This window comes from Sus scrofa, chromosome 1, assembly GCF_000003025.6.
Source record: "Sus scrofa isolate TJ Tabasco breed Duroc chromosome 1, Sscrofa11.1, whole genome shotgun sequence".
Lineage (NCBI taxonomy): Eukaryota > Metazoa > Chordata > Mammalia > Artiodactyla > Suidae > Sus > Sus scrofa.
Window position 1 is genome coordinate 94,423,022 of NC_010443.5, and position 22,903 is coordinate 94,445,924.

Genomic DNA, 22,903 nt, shown 5'->3' on the forward strand with positions numbered 1-22,903 from the left:
CGGCATATGGAGGTTCCCAGGCTAGGGGTCTAATCGGAGCTGTAGCCACTGGCCTACACCAGAGCCACAGCAACGCGGGATCCGAGCCGCGTCTGCAACCTACACCACAGCTCACGGCAACGCTGGATCGTTAACCCACTGAGCAAGGGCAGGGACCGAACCCGCAACCTCATGGTTCCTAGTCGGATTCGTTAACCACTGCGCCACGACGGGAACTCCTACATTTCTTTAAAATTGTTTCTATGTTTGTCTCCCACTAGCCCATGAGCATCTGAGTGGAGAGTGTGTCCATTTGTCATTCATTTTCTTTCTTTCTTTCTTTCTTTCTTTCTTTCTTTCTTTCTTTCTCTTTCTTTCTTTCTTCTTTCTTTCTTTTTTTTATCAAAATACAGTTGATGTACAACGTTAGTTTCAGGTGTACAACATAGTGATTCAGCATTTAAATACATCACAAAATGATCTCCACATTAAGTCTAGTAACCATCTGTCTCCATACAAAGTTATTACAGTATTATTGACCACATTCCGTATGCTAGACATTACATCCCTGTGAATTACTTATTTCATAACTGAAATTTGTACCTCTTAAATCCCTTCAACTATCTCACCCATTCTCCCACCTTGCTTCTCTCTGGAAACTACCAGTTTGTTCTCTGTATCTCTGAGTCTGTTTTCATTCTATTTTGTTTGGTCATTTGTTTGTTTTTTAGATTCCACATATAAATGAGATCTGATAGTATTTGTCCTCTATTTGACTTGTTTTACTTAGCATAAGTAAATGGAAAGATTCCATTCCTTTTTATGGCTGAGTAATATTCCATCAGGTGGGTTTATATTATAGTGTAATATATATATCACATCATCTTTATCCATCTATTGATCAGCATCTAGGTTGCTTCCATATTTTGGCTGTTGTACCTTATGCTGCAGTGAACATAGGGGCACATATATCTTTTCTAATTAGTATTTCTATTTTCTTTGGGTAAATACCCAGAAGTGAAATAGTTAGATTGTGTGATAGTTTGATTTGCAGTTTCTTGAGGAATCTCCATTCTTTTTTCCAGAATGGCTGTACCCATAAACATTCCCACCAACAGCATGAGGTTCTCTTTTCTCTATATCCTTACCAATACTTGTTATTATCATCCTCGTGTCATTCATTTTCAAGATTTACTAGTTCAGTTGAAATTTACCACTTGCCAGAGTTCCCGTTGTGGCTCAGTGGTTAACGAATCCAACTAGGAACCGTGAGGTTGTGGGTTCGATCCCTGCCCTTGCTCAGTGGGTTAAGGATCTGGCGTTGCCGTGAGCTGTGGTGTAGGTTGCATACATGGCTCGGATCCTGAGTTGCTGTGTCTCTGGTGTAGGCTGGCAGCTCTGATTCGACCCCTAGCCTGGGAACCTCCATGTGCTGCAGGAGCAGCCCTAGAAAAGGCAAAAAGATTAAAAAAAAAAAAAAAAAAAAAGTTACCACTTACCAATTAGGTTTTATTTGAGGCAATGATTGCAGAGTCAGAGAAGTTGAGGGTCAACCAGGGTAGCTCAGAAAGCCTTCAGAGGGGAGACTGATAAGAATCTGCTGGATGAAATTTGTGAAGAGAAACTGAGCATCATTCTAAGAAGAATGCCAGAACCGTGTTAACCGGAAAGCAGGAAGGACACTCTCAGGGGTCCCAGAAGAGATCCTCTTTCATGGGACATATGGTGGGACGTGTGGAGAATCAGCAGGAGGGAAAACCCATTTCCCTTCTAGAGTTATTTCCCTTCTAACTGTGTTTGACCCAAGCTAATTTTTTTTTTTTTTTTCTTTTGTCTTTTGTCTTTTTAGGGCCGCACCCACAGCATATGGAGGTTCCCAGGATAGGGGTCTAATCGGAGCTACAGTTGCCGCCCTACACCACAGACACAGCAACACCAGATCCGAGCTGTGTCTGTGACCTATACCACAGCTCACGGCAACACTGGGTCCTTAACCCACTGAGCGAGGCCAGGGATGAACCCGTAACCTCATGTTCCTAGTCTGATTCATTTCTGCTGTGCCACAATGGGAACTCCAGACCCAAGCTAATCTTAGCATGATTTTGCTGACCCCTGAGCACTCACGGTAGTCAGGCCAGGGAAGAAGTTCCAGAAACGAACTGAAGAAGAAACCTTTTCAGAACAAAAAAACAAAACTTACCATCAACCAAATTTTTGTGAGTAAGAGAGAGTTGGTACAAATCCTTTGCTTCCCCATCCTAAACATCAATAGGATGCATGTCCCACACAAAGTAAGAATAGGTGCCCTGCAGTGAAATTTCACATCCAGCAGTGCTGGTTGCTTCTGGGTTTTAGTTTTTGGCGGCAGAATCCTGAAGGACAATTTTTTGGCATGAACATTTCCACATTTCCACTGGCCCTAGTGAGAGTACCATGCTTATTTATTGAGGTACTAGAAGGTTCTGATGGTGACAGAAGGGAGGATGCAGCAGGAGTTTGAGAAACTAGATTTTTTTTGAAGGGTTATATGAGGAACATTGGAATGAATATAGGTAACATTTCTTTTTTTTCTTTTGCATTTTAAAGTTTTATAGAAGTTTAGTTGATTTACAATGTTATGATAATTTCTGCTGTACAACCAACTGATTCATTTATACATATGCACACATCAACACTGCAATTAGATAACCCTGGAAACCCAAGATTTCTCTTCATTCTCATACAAGGGCAGATCCAGGAAGAAACAAATGTTCAAAAAATTAATTCCATAAATATGTATAACCCCTGTCCTCTAGCCTGGACTTACCTGTCTCAGAGAAGAGTAATGTATTTGTGTGATTCCTTATTTTGGACTTTAAAAGAAAAATCAATTTGCCATCTAGAAGCACTTCTTGGAACTGTCTTGGGAAATGGATAGAGGGAACTGGCCCATCACAACTAGGTCCAGGGGTTACCCATGACCTTCAGCATTTTGCTGGATCTAGGGAAGACGCACTGTCAAACAACTTTTTCCTTAATAAAGTCTCACAGATAATATTGTTCCTTTGAAAAAAAGCTTTGTCTCTCATTACCCAGGTGTCCAAAAGTGGGGGAGGGGAGCTGAGTGGTGGGTGGAGTGGAGACAACTCAAACCTAAGTGTTAAGAGGCATGATTCACAGAAGATCTGTCCAAAATGGGCATGAATATCTCTGGAGCCTATGGGTCAGTGGATAATAAGCAGGTTATAAAATAGAAATGCTCAGAATAATCCTTTTCAGGAATGAATCTGATGCAGAAAGCAGCATCCTTACGCCCTGTCAGAATCTCCAGAGTTGGGACTGACCCAGCCTTCCAGGTTCCCATCTGCCCTGCAAAAGGGAAATTGGCCTCAGAGCCTCCCAGCACATTTTATTTTCTCCCCCATTTGTACAGGTCCCCACGGGTTTAATGGCTTTTATCTCACTACATTTGTTGGAAAGAAAAGCAGCAGGAGAGGTCTTATCCATGGGTACCCTTTTCTTCATTTCACAAAATATCCCCACCTTCCCTGCCCTCCCAACACATATTCGATCTGCTTTATTTCCTCTGTGTGGCCTCTGAAATAGGTAGCAAAGGACAAGGAAAAAAAAATCAAGATTTGAGAGTTGATAGAATTGAGTTTGAATCCCATTCCAGCTGGTGAGTTTTCACTCTCTGAGCCTTTGTCTGCCATGGAGATTGTGAACTAGACAATGCCTGAGGTACCTTCTAAATTCTCAGATTATGTAATGTTAATGGAAGGAAATGGAAAGTGTACTCAAAACCCTTCATAAAGATGGAGAGAGTGTAACTTTGTAATATTAGGCATAAGAAATGCACCCCTGTCTTCACGGTTTCTCTGATGTCCATCCACAATCAGATTCAAGCACATTTCTGGTATAAGACTACCCCCCAAACAAACAAAAAAACACTGAGTCACATGGGAGCGGTTAATTCCCAAGGCTTTCTTGATAGTCACTGCCACAACTGAGTGAATGATATTTGATTTAAGGATTGGAAGCCTTAATTGTAATAGTTTTTGCTTCTTGACTATTATGCTCATTTGGATTTGGGAAACAGTGTTATAGAGCTTTAGAGCTTAATGGAACTTTACAGGTAGATCACTGTGTTGAGAGAATTAGGAAAAGAGAGTTTGAAATGGGCACCCACAGGCACCGATTTCTTGATCAGAAATATGAGGAAGAGGGTTTTAAAGCCTGAAGGGACACTGGACATCAGCCTAATCTAGGAGGAGGCTTTAGGTGACAAATCCCTTGGAACGTCATAAAGACTTGTATTCAGATAAGAATATGTGCATTTTCTGGGAGAGCTATATAAATTTCAAAAAACGCTGAGAGGGGTCCGGAAGCCTGCCAATGTCCATTTTTCTTATCTCACAGGTTAGAAACCCCAAGAAAGGAAATGTCTGGGTGCTCCCCTCAGAGCTAGGACTTGAACCCAGATTTTTTGAAAATAATCTGATGGCTTATTCTGTTTGGGTCTTTTACAGACAACTTTAGACCAGAACTTAAATTTGCAGTTCTTTGAAAACATAATTCATTTCCTGTGAAGTGACAAAACCAGTCTAGCAAGAGATTTTGCCAGGCTGCAACCTATCTAGCTCCATCACTTTCTGAACACTCCTCCAGGCTGAGATGTTTCAGTAAATACACAGATGCATGCATACACACATGTTCACACTTACACATGAGCACGTACTATTTCATGTATGTACTTACGGCATCACCTCACGTGCTCTGCAAAAAGAAGGAGACACCGATGAAAATGGTGAAATATTTGTGCTGGCTGAACAAAAAAAAAAAAAAAAAACACAAAAAAAACCAATTATGGGTTTCCCAGACATTATCTTCCATCCTCCCACTGTACTGTCATGTGACTATGACTGCCATCTACCCACCTAGGGGTGGAGGACTCGTTACCAAGTAGAACTTGTATTTTTGGAATACAGTGTTTGCCATGACTGTTGAAGATTCCAACAGACCTAGGAAATATGGGGACAGAAAGTAATTTTATCTAAAGTTGCAGTTAAACCTTTGCAGTGACACTAAATGTCAGCTCCCATCTTTCTTCCCTCTACCACAAGGAGGATTAAAGCAACACCATAGCACCTGCGCTAGATGAAGGTACAAACTGGTTGTGACTCAGTGTCTGCAAGAGTCCTCCAACCACAGTCTGTTGGTGGGGGGTCCCAATATGGATGGGAATTCAGAAGGTGGCTGGCCCAAGCGCTGGTACAGGCAGTGAGGTCATTGTTTTTTTCATGCTCTGTTGTCTGGTATGGTGGCTTTTCTGAGCAAGACAGCACCCTGATTCACTGGAGAATAACAAATTGATCTTGTTCCTTACAGAAATGAGCCTGGAGGCCCAGGTGTATCTGACTAGTGGCCTGAGCAGCTGCTCCATCACCATTCCCAGGGCTTGTGGAGGTCAGGACTCTGGGAGGCATGGAGGGTGCAGGGCAGTGTTGCCCTGGGGCTCTGGGGAGGAAACCTCTGCCTGAGCCTCTACACACATTGCTCTTTGCCTCCATCCCTCCACTCCTCCTTCACCATGGCACACACAACATACACACACACCTGCAGAAGTTATGCCCTATCCCATATCATTTTTAGGAATGATAGTGGTCTCATTCCTAAAAATGCTTGAATACATTCATTTTTTTTTTCAAATTCAGTCATTTTATATACAAGATTCCTTTGAATATCTATGGTTTGGCTAGAATTCTGATTGATTTTTCAGTGCTCCTTGATTTCTATAGAACACAACTGAGCAAGAGGAAGTGGTCTCTTAAGCCATTGTGAGTGAATTATTTTATTAAATGAACACTACATTTTTCTCCCCCCATCACTGTGTTTGAGATATTTTTGCACAATGACCTGGCACAGTGTGCCATCCACTTGAATGGTACCCCAAAGGCTCCATTGGTGTCCTTGGCGGACACCTATTCCTGGACTCAGATTGGTTGCTTCTTCTGTGGCACCATTGATACCTGTTCCCCAATTGTGCCAACACCTTGAAAATCAAATTTCTAAACGTGAGCTGAGATGATTCTAACATGTCAGCTAGAAAATGACAAGCCATGGGGTAGCATTTCTAAGCATTTATGGTTGAAGTAGAGCCTTAGAGTGCAGGGAACACCACTCTCCAGCAGGCCTAGGCTTTCCCTGGTTTCAAGATTGTTTTCTGCAGTATGAAAGCCCCATGGACCAGAATGGTGCCAAGGTCATTGCTTCTGTGGTATTAACAGTAGGTGACTCTAAGAAGTCTCTTTGGGCCTCTTTCAATGACAGAATCATTTTGACTGTCAGTTATCCATAGAGCAGGCAGCCTGTAAAAGGGGAAGATGGCACTAAACTATTTCTCTGGAAAAGGAGAGTCCTTTTCCACTGATATTCTACATAGTCAAGCAAAACTCAAGTTCAACAGTCCACAGTGTGGCTGTTTCCTTTCAACTGAGGCATTACCATCGGAAGACACTGTATGATGACAATGGCAGAGGACAGAAAAGCTTCTGGCTCCTACCTGGGAAGGAGATATGCTTTTTCCCCACCTCTTTCCTGGAGGAAACTATCTTCACTATCGAGAGACAAATGCTGGACAGAGATGGAAGGAAAGAAAGAAGCCAAGAGGTTTGCGGCTCCCCCATAGGCCTCACAGGCTTCTGAATTTCCTGCAAAGTGTGACAGTGTGACAGAGTCGAACGTGTGCTAGACTGAGAGTAGGAGGCCTTCTGTGAGATCTTGGACCTCGGTGTTCCCATCTGTAAATGAGAAATTGGAACCAGCTTCCCATCTCCATCAGGCTCTAAATTTCTGCGACTTTGCCAATCATTAAAAAGGGAAACTTAACACAGCTTTGCCTTCTGAGGAAAGAGGGAGTATGTGGGAATGGATCCAGTTTGAATTCAGTAATTAATTTATTCCACAAACACATAGTCATTCTGCAGAGAATGCCAGACACTGTTCAGGGCTCGGCAGATGCGGGTCTTGAGTCATAATCTAGGGGTCCTCTGAGAAATGATACCCTAATAGACCACATCTGTTTCTGGACATGGGGACCCTGGTGGGTTTTCTGCTCACAGATCAATGTAGGGCCCCAAATCTGCATACAGCGGTGTTAGAATAGTTCTGGTGGCCCTGTCTGCCAGACCAGCCTTGTAAGTCCTTTGGTCCAGTTCCTGTATTGAGTTCTTAAACATCCCTGATCACGTGCTAAATTTAACAAGTCCAATAGCCCAGAAATACTGTAATGAGTAAGGACAAGGGCTCTTGCCCTCCTGAAACCCCAGCCTAATGGGAGATGGAGGCAGAAGGGGGCCTGTGAATGTGACCTATAGTTGAGGCAAGGGCGGAAAGAGTCAAGAAGGGACATTTATAGGGAAAGATAGGCAGGTTAGAACAGAGAAGGTGGGCAGAGAACCTCACCTGAAAAGCAGAGGGTAGGATCACCCAGAAGCTACTTCTTGCTTATTTGAATTGGGCCAAGTTCTATAAAAATATACCAAGAAACTGCTTTGAGCAAAACCTGCCCTGAATGCGAGGTGGTTGTGGAAATGGATGTTGCAATGTGAAGAGAGGAGCTTTGGCCTAAAAATCAGGACATTTGACAGAGGCCTGACCCAAGGGCCTGTCTGAGGGCCTGTGATGATGCTGTGGGTGTGACCTGCTTCCTGCCCTCAGGAATCTTGCCCTTTCCTTGGGGAGGCGCATTATTTATCCAGAATAGTGGACATTCGAGAGAGTAGTCCAGTGTAGTCGAGGAGAAAAATGATGGCTTTGGCAGTAAATTCTCTGGATGGTCAGGAAAATAAAGCATTTGACCACAGAATGAGGTAAAAAGAAAATTACTTTGGAGCCAACAGAGACTTGAGTTTAGCTCTGCTTTACATCTCTGGCTGAGAACAGAAAGCCGTCAAGCTTTCATTTCCTTATATGTAAAGTGAGGGATGGCCTCCTTTTCCCTTGGAGCTGCTGTGAGTTTGGGTTCTAGGGATGTAGATATGGGGAGGCTCATAGGAGCAACTGGTCTCCAGATTGGACGATGGTTAGGTTGCTCAGACCATGAGTCATTCCTTTGTCCCCAGGAGAAAAAATTACCTCGGAGAGGTCCTAAACTAAACATAGCATGACCTTTCTCTGGAACTAGGACTTTTCCAAGTCATGAAGTCCAGCCAGGCTTTGCATCCTCACTGTCTTCAGTGAGGACTTAATCCCACTCTGCACTCGCTCTTTGGTACAGACCTTGGGTTCAGCACTCCTGATGGGTCTGGGTTCCAGAAGAAGAAGTTACTTGAGACCCTAGCAGTAAGGCTTCTGACTGTGTTATTCAGCCATGGATCTTGCATTTGGGTTGAGGTAGGGAGGAAGAGGCAGAGTGATGGAGGATGAGCATACATTCCCTTTCTCAGCAGGCTCGAGGTGGTGGTTGATGTGGAGGTGGAGTTGCTGTGGGACCCAGGAGGAACTTTGGCCCAAAGGAATCAGAAGCAAATTGAATATAAGGCCAAGCCCAAGGGCCTAGTCAAATGCATCTGATTCCTCAAAGTGGAATTCATTACAATAAATAGCATGAAAGCTATCTATTGCATTTCATACATTCAGAATTGGCAAAACAGAGATAATGTCTATGAGCTTAAATTTATGATGGCAGATCTTAGGTGGCCTGGGAAGTAGGAGCTTCTAGCAGTAAATAGAGGCTAAATAAAATTCCCTTCCTGTTTAATTGAAAGTTTGATTAGGGAACTCATATGATAAGTCCTTTAAAGTCAGAGATCCATGGGAGCAGAAGAGATGGATGCAGTCTTGCTGCAATGTGAACTGTGGCCTCTGATGTTGGGTAGTGCACAACCTGTGCAGCTGTACGTGGTATTCCAGGAGATCAGAATCTGAACAGATTTTTTTTAAAAAATTGGAGTTGCTTTGATTATCAGATTTGGACAGGAGGCTTTCCTGGTAGGTGAAATAGCATGAGTACAGGTGTATGGAGGGAGCTGTGAACATGAAGTGTGTGGAATCCAGGGTCTTGAATTCTGTTGAGCTGTCAATTGAAATCTCATACATTGTGCCATGTTACTGCCTCTAGTATCAGAAACATATTGTTGGGCAAGGAGGACTGGGTGGAAAGATGTGGAGCTGTTGGGCCTGACACATACTGTGCCAGGAGCTCAGTGTAGTCTTGGATTCCTATCTCGCCTCAGTTCAGAAATCAAGCTACTAACTGATGTTTACTAAGCTTTTACTATGTGCCCAGTGCATGTTGGGCAATAAGGGATAATAAAAGAAAATATAGTTCCCATCCTGAAGGATTCATCTCTCTCTTGATGAGGAAACAAAATTAGACTACACACAATCTAACATTAAAACCAAATGGCAAAATCCATCAGGACATTATCACACTGTACACTTACACTTAAGGTTAAATGTCAATTAACATATAAAGAAAAAAAAAAGTAATGTCGAAAGGCTTATTTTTGGAACCCCAGCCCCAAGAAAATGACCAAAACAAATGGTAGGGATAGAGGGCCTTCTTCCTTCATCTGTGACGTGACAGGCTTGAAAGCAGTGATCCTGGGGGACCCTCCCAGCCCTCTATCATGAGTCTGTGTCTAATAGAGCTTTCCTGATTCCAAATGCATACATATTCTGTAACACCAGGCTGTTTCTTTGGCTGAACAAAGGTGATTTGATTCCCCAAATCGACAAACAAATTAGAGAAACAGGAGAGAGAGAGCCTGGGAAACCAGGGACAGAAGATGAGAGAAGAGGCCTGGCGGGGGGGTAGGGGTAGGAGGGGCTCCCAGGGAGTTTTCTACAAAAGCCAGAGGGGGCAGGCAGGGGAATTTCAGTCTCCACTGGCCTTTTTCTTTCTGTGGCGTCGTCATCTGCCTGGGAATCTGCTAATGGGTGGGAGGGGGGGTTAGGGCAGACCCCGGAGCAAGGAGAGAAAGGCAGGGTCTCCATAGCAGGTGCAAGCAAAGCTACAATGCAAATACTCAGGAAGGATCCGGGGGCCTGCTGGAGGGGCAGTTGTGAAGACTGTCCTGGGAAAATACTGAGAGAGGTCGGCAGCTGGCTGAAGGGTGAAGATGCTTAGAGGGGGGAGGGAGGGAACCCTCAGGGGTGAGGGCATGGCACAGTGCGGGAAGTGGGGTTGTTGGGGAGGTTGGCCAGAGCTGGGAAGTAGCCAGTGGTGCGTTTTGTATCTCAGTGCCTGCCTTTACTAGAAGGGACATTTCCTGTTGATGTCCAGTTACTAAGACAGGACACAAGCCCCTTCTCTGAACATGTGGGCATCTGAAAGAGAAGAGGTACAAATTCTCTAGGACTGGGTCCTTAGCTGTCTGCTTTTATAACTTTTTAGGCCCATGTTCAGTGGAATGGGACACCTCACATTACCCCCTCCTTTAAATTTCTGTTCTTCCAGATCCAGTTTTTACAAAGAAGCACTTAGAATTTTTTTTTTAATTCCTTTCAAACTTCTCACTTTCCTTAGCTTCTTTCCTCTTTCATGGGTCTTTTCACCTCGTTCTGACCCAGAATACTGTGTGTCCTGATCTTTGTTGAAAAGAATGCACTAAACATGGATCCAGCCACCGATTTAAGGAAATGGATGTTCTTCTGGGCTTGTTCTCTTTGGGATCAGATGATAATATTGCCCCCGAGTTAAATCCAGACAGATCCAGAACCTCCGGGTTTATCTCGTTCATCCCCTCAGTTGACAGGAAACAGATCTGCACAGCAGCACCAGCCCCGCTGTATCATTGAGGGTGAACCAAGAGGCCATGGATCCAGATGACTTCATGTTGGAATGAAGGTAGAACTAAAGCATTTACTAAGAAAGTTTACTGAGAGTGCAGCCTGCTAACAGAGATGCTCTACTTGAAGGCTGCAGCCTTACTTATATTCCAGACCAGCCCCTTTACCAGACAACCACAGCCCATACTGGGCAAGTACCTTTCCCAGAATCACATGGCTAAGTACTGGGGCTTCAGAAATGTATCATCCAGTCTTTGCTTTTGTCCATTAGACTTTCCTATGCAGAACTCAGGCAAAGAATCTGGCCAAATAATGCACATTGCACCTGAGGGTTATACCTTAGTTGGAGGTGGTGGTGGCTGTGAACAGTCTTTAAAATCAGAGAATCTTCTTGCTCTGGGATGAACACGGGTCACAGTCAATCCAGGAGATGCACTACCGGTGGCCACGCCTCTCAGGCAGAAGTCAGGACATGTGTGTCTTCCTGGGGACAACAGCCAATCAGATCATGTGACCTGAGAAAGTGGACCGTCTTGAGAAATCTGAGTCTTAGTGGTTCTTGGAAATATACACCCTTTCAGAGTATCTTGGAATCTTCCAAGAATAGATGGATTATTTTATATGGCAAGTGTTTTGTTATACATTTGCCATTTGGCTTGAATGTTGTTTTACCCAGGTGTTTTTGGCCACTCATCATTGGTGTTAGGTTTCATAAATTATCACATTTAATTCTCTTTTGCAGTAAAATTAATTGAATTCCTAAAAGAGTATAAACATCTGGGAAGTGGTAAATGGGAGTCAAGCCTTTGTCTTTCTAACTCTTCATTCGCACTCTTTTGTTAGTCTATGGTTGTCTTTTGAGAAGCAAAATTATTTTAGTATAGCGATATTACAGAGTTTCTTATGAAAAAGGAATGTATTCTGGTGGGGATTCAGAGGATCATAAAATCACTGAACCTTAAAAAAAAGAAGGACTTCAGAATATGTTGATCTCAACCTCCTTGTTTTTCAGATGAGGAAGTGAGGCAGGAGCTGGGCAGTCACTTTGGCCAAGGTCAGGAGGCATTGAACCAAGACTCCCAGAGGAGTGAGCTCTCAACTCTGATGCACGGATTCCTTAGGTTTCAAACCAGTGACCATGGTCTTTGGGGTAGTAACCAAAGGTTGTCAAGGTCACACGTGCCCTTAATGGGCTTTGTTTAGAATCTTAACCCCTACTCCTATCCCCCAGTCATAAGTAGCCACTTGTAAGAGGATTGAAATCACACCTGCCTACCTTTTGCCAAGTTAAAGGTGCGTACAGAGAACTCAGTGACATGAACTACTCTGCTTCCTTGATATGCGTTATCTTCACAAAGACATTTTGAGATTTATTTTCATGAAAAGAAAAGAAACACAGATGCACACACATAGTTTCATTAGCCTAACAAAATTGTGTTCAGTTGTTAGAATGTGCCCGTCCACCTTCAATCTCTGAAAAACACTGTGGTGTTCTAATCATTGATTATATCTGTTTGCATTTGCTTTCAGTTAACATTGTCACAAATACTTTCCCATGTTTCTTAGTGATTTTAATGAGCAGATAATATTTCCATAGAGTGTATATATGTGTGCGTGAATATGTATGTGTGCATATGCAATGTATTTTAATAGTCCGCTGTTACTGGATTTTGAAAGCAGTAGAGCAATTTCTATGCAGCTTTTTATTTCTGGGATTGTTTCATTGTGGGAATAGACTTAGCTTTTTTGCTTAGTATATGCGTCTTGTTGATTTTCAAAAGACAAATCAAAATGCCACCTTTAGGTGGGGGTGAGTGATCACGTGGTTTCCTTGAGCAGTGGTACCAAGCACCAGATGTACCCCCCATCCCCTCTCTCATGAGAACTTTTAAATGCTTCCTTGCTACTCCATCAGCTCAGAGTGTGGGTGTGCTTCTTCCTCCCCATCCTTCCTCTACAAAGCATTGGATCTTTTCTTTTTATAGTAAGTCTTACTGTATGTGATTGCTTCAGTGCAGACAGTCACACGTTTGGAAGTAGACGGAGGTGCAGACAGAAGTGGAAGCTCTGTCTTTCACTTTATCTGTACAACCTCTTGAATGTGGGCAGAGAGCACCCCTGTGTTACAGCAAGAACTAGGTCCCCAGAGGTCAACAGTCTGCTTAAGGGGCCATGGCAGGAGCTGAAGTGGGACTCACACCAAGAACCTTGTCCTGGGAACCCAGTGTTTTTCCGCGGCACCTTAATGAAGCTGTTTTTGTGTTCACACTGAGGCCACATGTGGGGCAACTGTCTTTGGCTCAGGTGATAATACTGTTCTTGGGTTAAAGTATAGCCAACAGGCAGCAGGTAGATACTTAGGATTTCCATTGAGAATGATTCTTCTAGAATGGAGTAGGATTGCTTGCAACCTAAATGTTCCTCCATGGGAATAAGACAAATTACAGGGATCCCCAAGCAGCAGAAAAAGGTTAGGGCACAGAAACTCATTCTTTGACAAAAAAGACTGCTCTTGGTATATGTGTCTCTCACTGCTGCTGGTGGATTGAGCAGCCACCTGGAAGCTGTACCAGGCCTGCCAGTCCAGGGGCTTAAGGAGGCTGGCTGGCTCATGGGGGAGTGGCATTATTCGCTGGCCACTCTTTCTGGCCTGCTCAGCAGGAGGACATTCCTCACCAGGCCAGCCCAGGCTGGGCTCAGAGCCACCCAGCTCAGCGCCACGTGGCGGGCGGGCTGTAACATGGCTGTAGCTTGGGTTTTGGAGCCCAAGCTCAACCTACAGCCTAGTGGTTTTCCTATTTCAGGGCTTTAGTCTCTTTTTCAATCACACGAGATAACTGAGAATTATTAACATATCAGAGGAGGAGCCTATAAGGCAGTGAAAGGTATCGCCCCCTTAATTTCTTAATTCTTGCACATTCTGATGGGGTACATTCCTGGCCACCAAACTCAGAAAGTTCTGACACCTGCTCACCCTCTATCTGGCCTAGAACTGTGAGGTCCGGTGGGGTGTGTGTGCCTCTGTTCTAAGTGAGGAATGGAATGGAGGGGTCTGCAGGGGTGAAACTCAGGCTCAGGTAAAAACCCTTTACAAGCTCTGCACACACAGGGTACAGTTTCAGGGAAACTTCTATGATGTTTGGGGGAAAATAGCACAGCCGTAGAAGCTCTGCTGTCTCTTGTCCTTTGCATACCATTTGGAATGTCAACCCTCTGTGCAGGCACTGAGAGCGTAGAGGTGGAATGGCCAGGACTCCAAGGCAGGCAGAGGCCACCTCTGAGTCACTTGCAGCAGAGAGCCCTGGGGCCAGCACAGGGCCTGGCACATGGTCACCACTCACTTAATACTCATCTCAAGGCCTGACTGAAGATACAGCCCCTGATTGCAAGAAGCTCACAATTTAGCGCAAAAGGCGGGTGGGTAATCACAATGCCAACGTGATAGAAATGTATACATGGTAACCTGGAGCCATCAAATAACATTTCCTTTCACTGAAGTAAGAGGATTATAATTTCTTATTTGCAGGTCAGGATTCTGCTTCCCACCGGATGTCCAAAGAGATATATTGCTTCCCACAAAGATATATTGACTCTGGAAACAGTCTGTGTTGGTGGAAAGTAGTCTGGGTTGGGAATAGGGAAACCTGTGTTCCAGACTTCACTGGCTGAATGGCCTCAGGCAAAATCTCTTTGTGCTACAATTGTTTTCCTGTATAAAAATCAGAACATTAACTCCTTCCCTGCCTGCCTCCCAGCAAGGCATTGCTTAACAGCCTCTACTGGCTCCCAGGATAAAAATCCCAACTCTGCAAGGCCTAATCCAAACTCTTCAATCTAACCCATCTCTCTTTCCACTGAACCTGGTGTTTTGGGCACGGCCGCCTCCTGAGTTTCCTCACTTTCTTTATCCTTCTCCATCCTGGTGCAGTGCTCCTTCTGCCTAGAGCAAGCTTTCAAAATTGGCCTGTCCTGAGACTATCCAAGCTCAAACATCAGCCTTTTCTGGGAGTAGAAGAGTTGTCCCCTTTCCTGTGGCTGGTTCCATGCTCCTTTACATATCCTTCTAGCAGACATTGGCCCCATTTCATTTTTCCTATTCCTGGAACTGTCTGTCTTCTTCCCTGCTTTCTGAGAAGCTTTTGATCACTCCTTCCCATTCTCCTCTTCCTGACATACAGCTCAATATTAAATAAAAATGCATTGAAATAGACTCACTCATTGGCATCTCAGTCTCGTAGGCAGAGAAGGACCAGGGTGGAAGTGACAAAGCAGCAGATTTCAGTTGTGTGTTCAGTCTCTTCAGAATCAGAGCTGGTTAGCCAGGGCATGGATCCCCTTGGTGTTTGGGGGGGATTTGTGTGCTGTTCGTTGCTATGATCGCCTGGCTTGGGGAGCCATACCCCACATCTGTAGCAGCCTAGCTCCTTTTGGAGTGGCTCTGTGTAGAGCAGAAAGGCGGAAGAGACTATGGTTCCCTGGAGCCACTGTCCAAAGAATATCCTCTCTTTTGAGTAAATTCCTACGTATTGCTCCCCTTATTCCTTTGATTTTCTCATGAGTGTTCAATCACTGTTTGTTGATTGAGTAACTGCATTTATTAGTACACCAGTGACTTCTGTTCTAGTTGGAGTATGACTGATTTGGGGAGGCAGTTTACTTTCTCCATCTGTGACCCTTTGTTTGACCCAGCAACCCCAGACTTCTCTTGGGAAGTGTGGGAAGAGAGTTATTTAAGCTCCAGCTATCTAACTTCAGTTCCTTCATCACCACGCAATCTAGGTAACACCTGGGAAATGAGGACTTCCTGAGCATTAGAAGCATGTTGTCTTCCCTTCCATGTCCTTTAGCACATCATCTTAGCATCGAACAGCATCTTGTACATATTCAACAATTTAAATCTGCCTTCTAAAATTATTGTCAGTTGAGGAGCTCCCACTGTGACTTACTGGAAACAAATCTGACTAGTATCCATGAGGAAGCAGGTTTGATCCCTGGACTCGCTCAGTGGGTTAAGGATCTGGTGTTGCCATGAGTTGTGGTGTAGGTCACAGATGCGGCTCAATCTGGTGTTGCTGCAGCTGTGGCATAAGCCAGTGGCTATAGCTCTGATTGGACCCTACTGGGAACCTCGATATGCTGCGCTGTGGCCCTAAAATAAAAAAGACAATAAAATTATTGTCAGTTATATTTAACCACTGACTAGCAAACAAGTAGCAGTCAAAATGTGTAACGGAGAGCAAAGGGTTTTTTTCAGTTCTTCAGCTTTTCATCCCAAATTTCCTTTCAGAAGTACCACCTGCCATGGACAAGGTATTGAGGGTAAAGATTGGGATGCTATAATTCAGTTCTGTGTTTGCAACCTAGGTCTACACCACTGCTCTGCACCCAGCCTCCCGCTCCTCCTGACCCAATGAAGAGGTTGTAGCTATCAGCCTGAAGAACTGAACCTCAGCTCGCCCTTATAGTAGCTCCATCTAGCAACTGTGCCCTCTTGGTATAATGCACAGTAAGGGCTTGTTCATTTTTGAGAGCCTAGGTCTGATTGAGATGTCCCTAATGGTTCCTTCCCTCAGGAACATGTATGCATGTGACTTGAAGTCACCAACAATAGTTTTCAGCTTGGGTATAGAAAGAAAAGACAATCTACCTTTGCCTTATGCATTATTCATTAGATAGTGCTGCCTACACAAAATATCAAGCAGACTATAAATCCCAGAGTAGATATTGGTTACTTGGAAGCTGTTAGCATTTAATAGGCTAAAAAGAAATAAATATCCCTGGGTTTGTTTCCTTGCAGTTGATATTAATGAAAGAGATACATGCTTCCATCCATCTGAGAAAACCTACCAAAAGCCAATGATAGCTTTTCCTTCTCTGTTCTAGCAGTAGTAATTATATTTTAAGAAAATAAATAAATCAAGAACCTTTTATTCAGCAAGACATAGATGGCATTTATTTTTTATATCTAGTTTTATCCTTTGGTACTGAGGACATTTGCTGTGGGATGAGAACTCACATCCATTAAACCCCATGAGTTGGGAACTTTAGTACCACACGCTGATGGAAACGCATTCTGAATCCAGCAGCAGCAAGGCAGCACTACTACCTGAGGAGTCATTCCCAGGTCGTCAGAGTTCAAACTTCGCTGCCAAGCAAACTCTTTGCTTTTGAGACCAAGAGCTTTTGTGCCAAAGAGAATGAAGAATTAATCTTTATTAGCCAAAGTGACAAGGAAATAGAAGGGAAGATAACAAATGCTAGAACCAAGAATATCTTTGAGACTAATCCTCTTGATTCACAAATAAATGATTTGACTTTTCCTTTCATCAGACTGCTTCATTGTGGTAAGTTCTTGAGGTGAGCAATGCAGTGAAGATCATTTAGGCATGGGATTAGTAGAATTTAAGAGAAAAAATAAGATTAGATGACTTCTTAGTGTCATCACACTTCTTAGTGTCAGCACATTGGCTTAATAGCAACCATGATAATAATCCCAGATGGCTGAGAGGATGACTCCCCAGTGTCCTGACAGGAGGCATTACTCATTCTCACCCTAAACTCCATCCAGGTTCCTCCCTTCTCTCCTGCCTGAATCTTAAGACCAGTTATGGTGCTTTGGGAGATGACAGGTGGGGGATGGATGGCAAGAGCATGAATCTTAAGCCTGCAGCTCCCTTCTGTTCTTGGCTCCTCTCCAGAGTTCACCCATCCTTCAGTGCCCAGCCCAAACCTTTCTTCCCTTTAGCCTGCCTTCCAGAGCCTCCTGCCTCAGAGAGCTGGGTGCACATCTTCTCTAGAACCCTCTTCCCTACCACCTGCTCATTTGCTGCACGTAACATCACATGTAGAATTTTGTATGATTTACCTATGCAACTATTTACTGTGGCACATCTGTCTTCCTAGATTCTGTCCTTCCTAAGATAAAGGTATCTAATAACATCTGTTTCTAGTTTTAATAAACTGCCCCACTAGCCCAGTACCTACCTAAAGTAGGTGCTCCACAGCTATTTGTTGATGGATTTCTTGATTGCTGTTCTATACTTCTGAGAGTCTAGCATAATATTTTGATGGATATGTCTTTTCCTTTTCTGAAGGACCCATTAACTATTTAACACTAGCAAACTGTTTTTCTAAATGACAGATTATAACTTTTGGCTGTTTCCTCTCCTCCTTTTTCTTTTCCCCAGGTATTGCCTTTTTAAGATAGTTGGGAAAAAAAAAAAAAAAAAAGAAGAAGAAGAAGAAGTGGGTGGGGGAGAAGCAGGGGGAAGGAAGTGGCTAGGGAAGCAGATAAGACATGAGGTAGATAACTATAAAAGTAGGTGAGGACCCAAGCCCCAGGACAGGGAGATAAAGGAGCCAGAAGGGTCTTGGTCTTGGTGCTGCCATGGAGACCGCACTGTGCCTCTCTTCTACTTACTTGCATCTGCTGCCTCCCAGCAACTCTCTTAGGAAAGAGGGGTGCAAACTCGCAAATACAATGCTCTCTAAGTCAGATAGAGTTAGGTTTTTTTTTTCACTTCTATTCTGGAACTTGCCCTGTCTTATCTGCTCTGTCCCCAGGTGTGGACATTAAAGCAAGTTGTGTTAGATTATGGAGACACCCTGGGATAGGCTTCCATACTGGTTGTTTATTTATCAGGGCTTTATATCTTATCTGTTTCCAGAGGCATTTCAGAGGTTTATATGCATAATAAAAAATCAACAATTATGAGAAAAGCAAAGGGGAGTGGGAGCTACCTGGCTCCTTCAGGATTCTGATCATCTACACTGGGGACTGACATGGGCTGTAAGTTTGCTGGGGGCTACAAGGAAAAAGGACCATTTTCTTTAACAGAAGGCAGGGAATTACCTGCAGAATATTTCTGAAATTATCTTTAAACAGGAGTTGTCTCTTATACAGTAGACAGTATTTTCAAGTGTGGTTTTAAAAATGACAAAAACCCTCATCAAGCAGATGGCTTTCAAACTGACCCTCTTGAAATGTAGAGGATGCATGATTGAATTGGAATTTCAAGAAAACATTTCCAAGGTAAAATGAGATAATATGGTTCATCAACTTTGGGGCAACCCTCACCTGACCCATTTATCCCAAGACAGTCATGAAAAGAAAGGAGAAAAACTAATTTCCTGAGAGATGCAGATTTACTGGATGGTGCCAATGCTAATAATAGAAATAATAATAATGGCCTTGCCTTTGTTAGGAGCCCCTCATTCGGTCTGTCTGTGATTTCTCAAAGTTACTGAAGTGACAGAGTAGAAAAAGTATGGGTCTTGGGCTCTCAGGACCCAAGCCCAGCTCACAGCACTGCTTTGTATTAGCCATGTGATCTAGGACCAGGGAATTCCAGGCTTTGGGCCTCAGTTTCCCCATCTGGTAGTAAGGCATGCCTTGCCTACCACCTTGTTGTTCTAAGGATTAAGTGGAATTGTGAATGAGCAAACAAGTAGCATAATATCTGAGATTTAGTAGGTGCTCAAAAATTGTTAGTTAAATATTTGTGTACCAGAATGTGGTTGCAAATGTGATGTCTTCTCTCAAGGAATTTCTAGGGGCATAGAGTTCAAAAGGAGAGTTCAAGGGGATTTTCACTGTTTCAAAATATACTTGGTCCTTTGGATTCTCCATGTGCTTGCCTTTCTTACTAGGGCCAAAAAAAAAGGTGGTGACGAAGGTATGGAAAGACCCCTCACACCCCTCCCCACCCTCTCTCTCCCTGCTCTGGGCCCTCTCACAAAGGCTCACCCCATTCGGCTCTCTGGTTGCTTTGTACCTGTTGGGCCTGCCCCCATCCAGGGCCCCTTTTGGCCTTTCTTTTTTCCTCTCTCAAAAGACCCCAAGGGGGTCCCAGGGCCCAGTGGCTGGGCTCCCAGGTCGCCTCACAGAGGCTGTGCTGTCCAATAGAAAGGCATGTGGAGTCCCAGGGTGAGAGAGAGGAGGACATTATCAATCACGAGCTGTGAAAAGCCAGGAGGGAGAGGGCGAGCCAGCCAGAGCAGGGAGGACTGAATTGAAGTGGAGGTTTTTTTTTTTTTTTTCCCCTGTTCCTGTTGTTGTCGTTGTTGAAGGGAGCGTTCTTGGACATCTGCCCAGACACATGCTGAGTTAAAGAAGCAGCAGGATAAATTCTTAAAGAATGAATTGGGAGAGGGGAAGGAGCTGGGGGTGGGGAGCAGTAGTGAAAAGGAACCAGGGAATGATTCCAACCCCCAGACAAAGGAGGCCCCTGCAGATCAGCCCAGCCCCAGCCCGGCCTTTCTGTGGTTCAAATATTGGTTTGTTTAGCACATAATCCAGGAATACCAGTGCCCCCTAATAACTGCTTTGGGCCCCCATGGGGGCCAATGAGAGAAACTACAATTTCTTGAGCTTTCTTCTTTGCGTCCAGTGCAGGCTGAGAATGCTTCTGGGGAGCATCTATCCTTCACTTCAGTGGCCCCAGAGATGCTTACTGACGAGACACAGCTAATGCTATGGGAAGAGTGGTGACGTCAGCATGGCACTCACCATCAGTGATGGCATGTTCTCTTGGTGACAAATATCTTTTTCTTTTTAAAGATAAGAAATTGATAAAAAGCTCTTCTTCTTTGGGAATCTGTGGTAGGAAGTCTTTCTAATTAAAGAACCCCCTGTGTAGTTTGCAATCAGAAAAACAAAAGACCTTGTGATAGTGATGGGACAACTAGATTCTAACTCTAGCAACCCCCGCACTCTCCACCCCGCCTGCCGTAACTCACTGGACTGGAACTGCCCATAGAAAGGTCAATAGAGATGCACTTGCATTTTCTTGTTTATTGTCTTTGCAATGAAATTCCCCCATAGGAATTATGTTGCCCACTGCTTCCAGACTGATCAGACTAGACTTCCAAATAGAATAAATGGTGAGCATCGAGCAGCCAGAGCCCACGATAGCTCATTTACTCATTTTTGTTGTTGTTGTTGTTGCAACACATATATATCTCAACTATCCAGTATTCATTAAGAGCCACTTGTGGCCTGGCCCTATGTTAGGGTTGGGGAGATACAGGTATATTGGGTCCTTAGCCTGGCCAATCAAACCATAGATGGCCAGCATTTTCAGCAAGACTTAACTAGTTTGCTCTTCCTAGATGAATAGGTTCATGCCACAAAAAGTAACTGCATAATTTATAGGGACCATGGGGGAACCAGCATTATAGTCACAATATAAAAAATCTAAGTGAATGGCAGCTCCTTGAGTTGAGCGTTATACACTCTTTGTGTCCTATTTGTTAACCCTAAGCCTCCAACTGGCTCCTCCATGAGTACACAGACTCTCCAGTTCAGTAGGTAGGAAATGGAGAGAGGAAGAACACTGAAAATTCAGCAAAGCAATGCAAATTCAATGCTTGTCTCACTTATAACCTTTTATTAATGGTTTCAGATGAAGAGGGATGGTCATGCTCCCATCCAAAGCATGAAAAGGTAAAAGACAAAATATTTTGAAATATTCTTTTGGTCACCAAGTCACTAGTTAAAAAAAAAAAAAAAGAAAGAAAAGAAAAAAAAGAGACTATCACAGGGGTTTCTAACTTACATAACTGATTTTTCCCAACAGGACCACAGGGGGATCCACAGTTGGGAAGTTCCATTATGCTGAAATATGGTGAGCAGGTTACCTGTGGCCTTGTCGCAAGGCAATGTAAACAATAGGACTCAAAGTCTGAGAGCTGCTACAAGTCCTAACTTGTCCAGTCCAGCATTGGTTCCTGAACCATAAGTCGTCATCAGTGTAGTAGATGAAAGTTCAGATGCCACCAAACTGCATGTCTCTTTGAATATGGCGATTTCAGGGGCAGCTGAGGGGATGATCCATTCTGATTTGTTTTCAGTCCTTTTGAAAATTATTTCATAAGCATTGGCTCTCTTTCCTGTTCTGTATAAGATGAAGGGTTGGACTGAAAGGGCATAGATGGAAGGAGGAGAAGAGAAAGTGAGAAAGAGAGGGAGCCTCACTGACTTGGGCTTCACCTCTGCAGAGTTGCTATGAATTGAATTGTGTCACAAAATTCATATATCAGAAGCCCTATCTTCTGATATAACTACATTTGGGGTAAGAAAGTAAAGTGAAATGAGATGGTAAGGGTGAAACCCTGAGCCTACAAGATTAACGTCCCTTCCGGAGACCTGGGTTGCTCTCTCTCCATCATGTGAGGTCCAGCGAGAAGGTCTGCAAGCCAGGAAGGGAACTTTCACAAGAAGAGGCGCCCTGAAGGAAATTTGACCTTGGACTTTCGACCTTCCAGAACTGGGAGAAAAGAAATGTCTGTTCTTTAAGCCTCCCAGTATATGGTATCATATATGGCAGCTGGAGCAGACTAAGGCAAACCCTTTTTCCAGATACATCTATCAGATAAGTGGAAAAGAATGAACAATGGTGAAAGCGTCTTTCCCAACTCCTCAAAGAAGATTGAATCTCCATCTAATGATGGATTAGAAACTTAGGGAGTGGAGATAAATGGTTCCCGCTACAAGGCCTAATTTTCCATTTGGGACTTTTGAAGCTGTGTTAAGACTTTAAGATGTTACAAACTTAGTTGCCAGTGCACCTTCTTATTTGTCATGCTTCCAAGCTCAGCGCATCTAATAAATGTTATTGATGCACTTTGTTGCGTTGGTGCCTGTTAATGATTTTTTTCCTTTTTGGTCAGGTATAATTTTATTGATCAGAATAAAATTTTGCTGATAAAGTGGACCTAAACTGAATTTATTTAAACTTATTAAGTCAGTTGAACAGATGAAAATACTTCAACTTTTTTTTTGTCTTTTTTTTTTAGGGCCGCACTCGCGGCATATGGAGGTTCCCAGGCTAGGGTCTAATAGGAATTGTAGCCACCAGCCTATGCCAGAGCCACAGCAACACCAGATCCAAGCCATGTCTGCGATCTACACCACAGCTCACAGCAACGCCGGATCCTTAACCCACTGAGCGAGGCCAGGAATGGAACCCACAACCTCATGGTTCCTAGTTGGATTCATTTCCACTGCACCACAACGAGAACTCCCTTCAACTTTTTTTTTTAACTGTTTAGGAGGAATAAAAATTAGTAAAATAAAATCCTGGGGCAAGTCGCATTCCATTTTCCATTCTGCCTAAAGAAAAGTAACCATGATCAGGTTTCTATTTTGACA

The 22,903-nt window shown here is 43.7% G+C and overlaps 1 protein-coding gene and 1 long non-coding RNA gene across 6 annotated transcripts in view; both read left to right on the forward strand.

Moving 5' to 3' along the window:
* The window catches only part of SETBP1 (SET binding protein 1), a 371,229-nt gene that overhangs the window by 127,690 nt on the left and 220,636 nt on the right, over positions 1-22,903 (forward strand). The window lies entirely within an intron of this gene.
* Positions 1,386-21,824, forward strand: LOC110260756. Its single transcript, XR_002344136.1, has 2 exons — positions 1,386-21,196; positions 21,330-21,824. It is a non-coding gene; the product is annotated as an uncharacterized LOC110260756 (long non-coding RNA).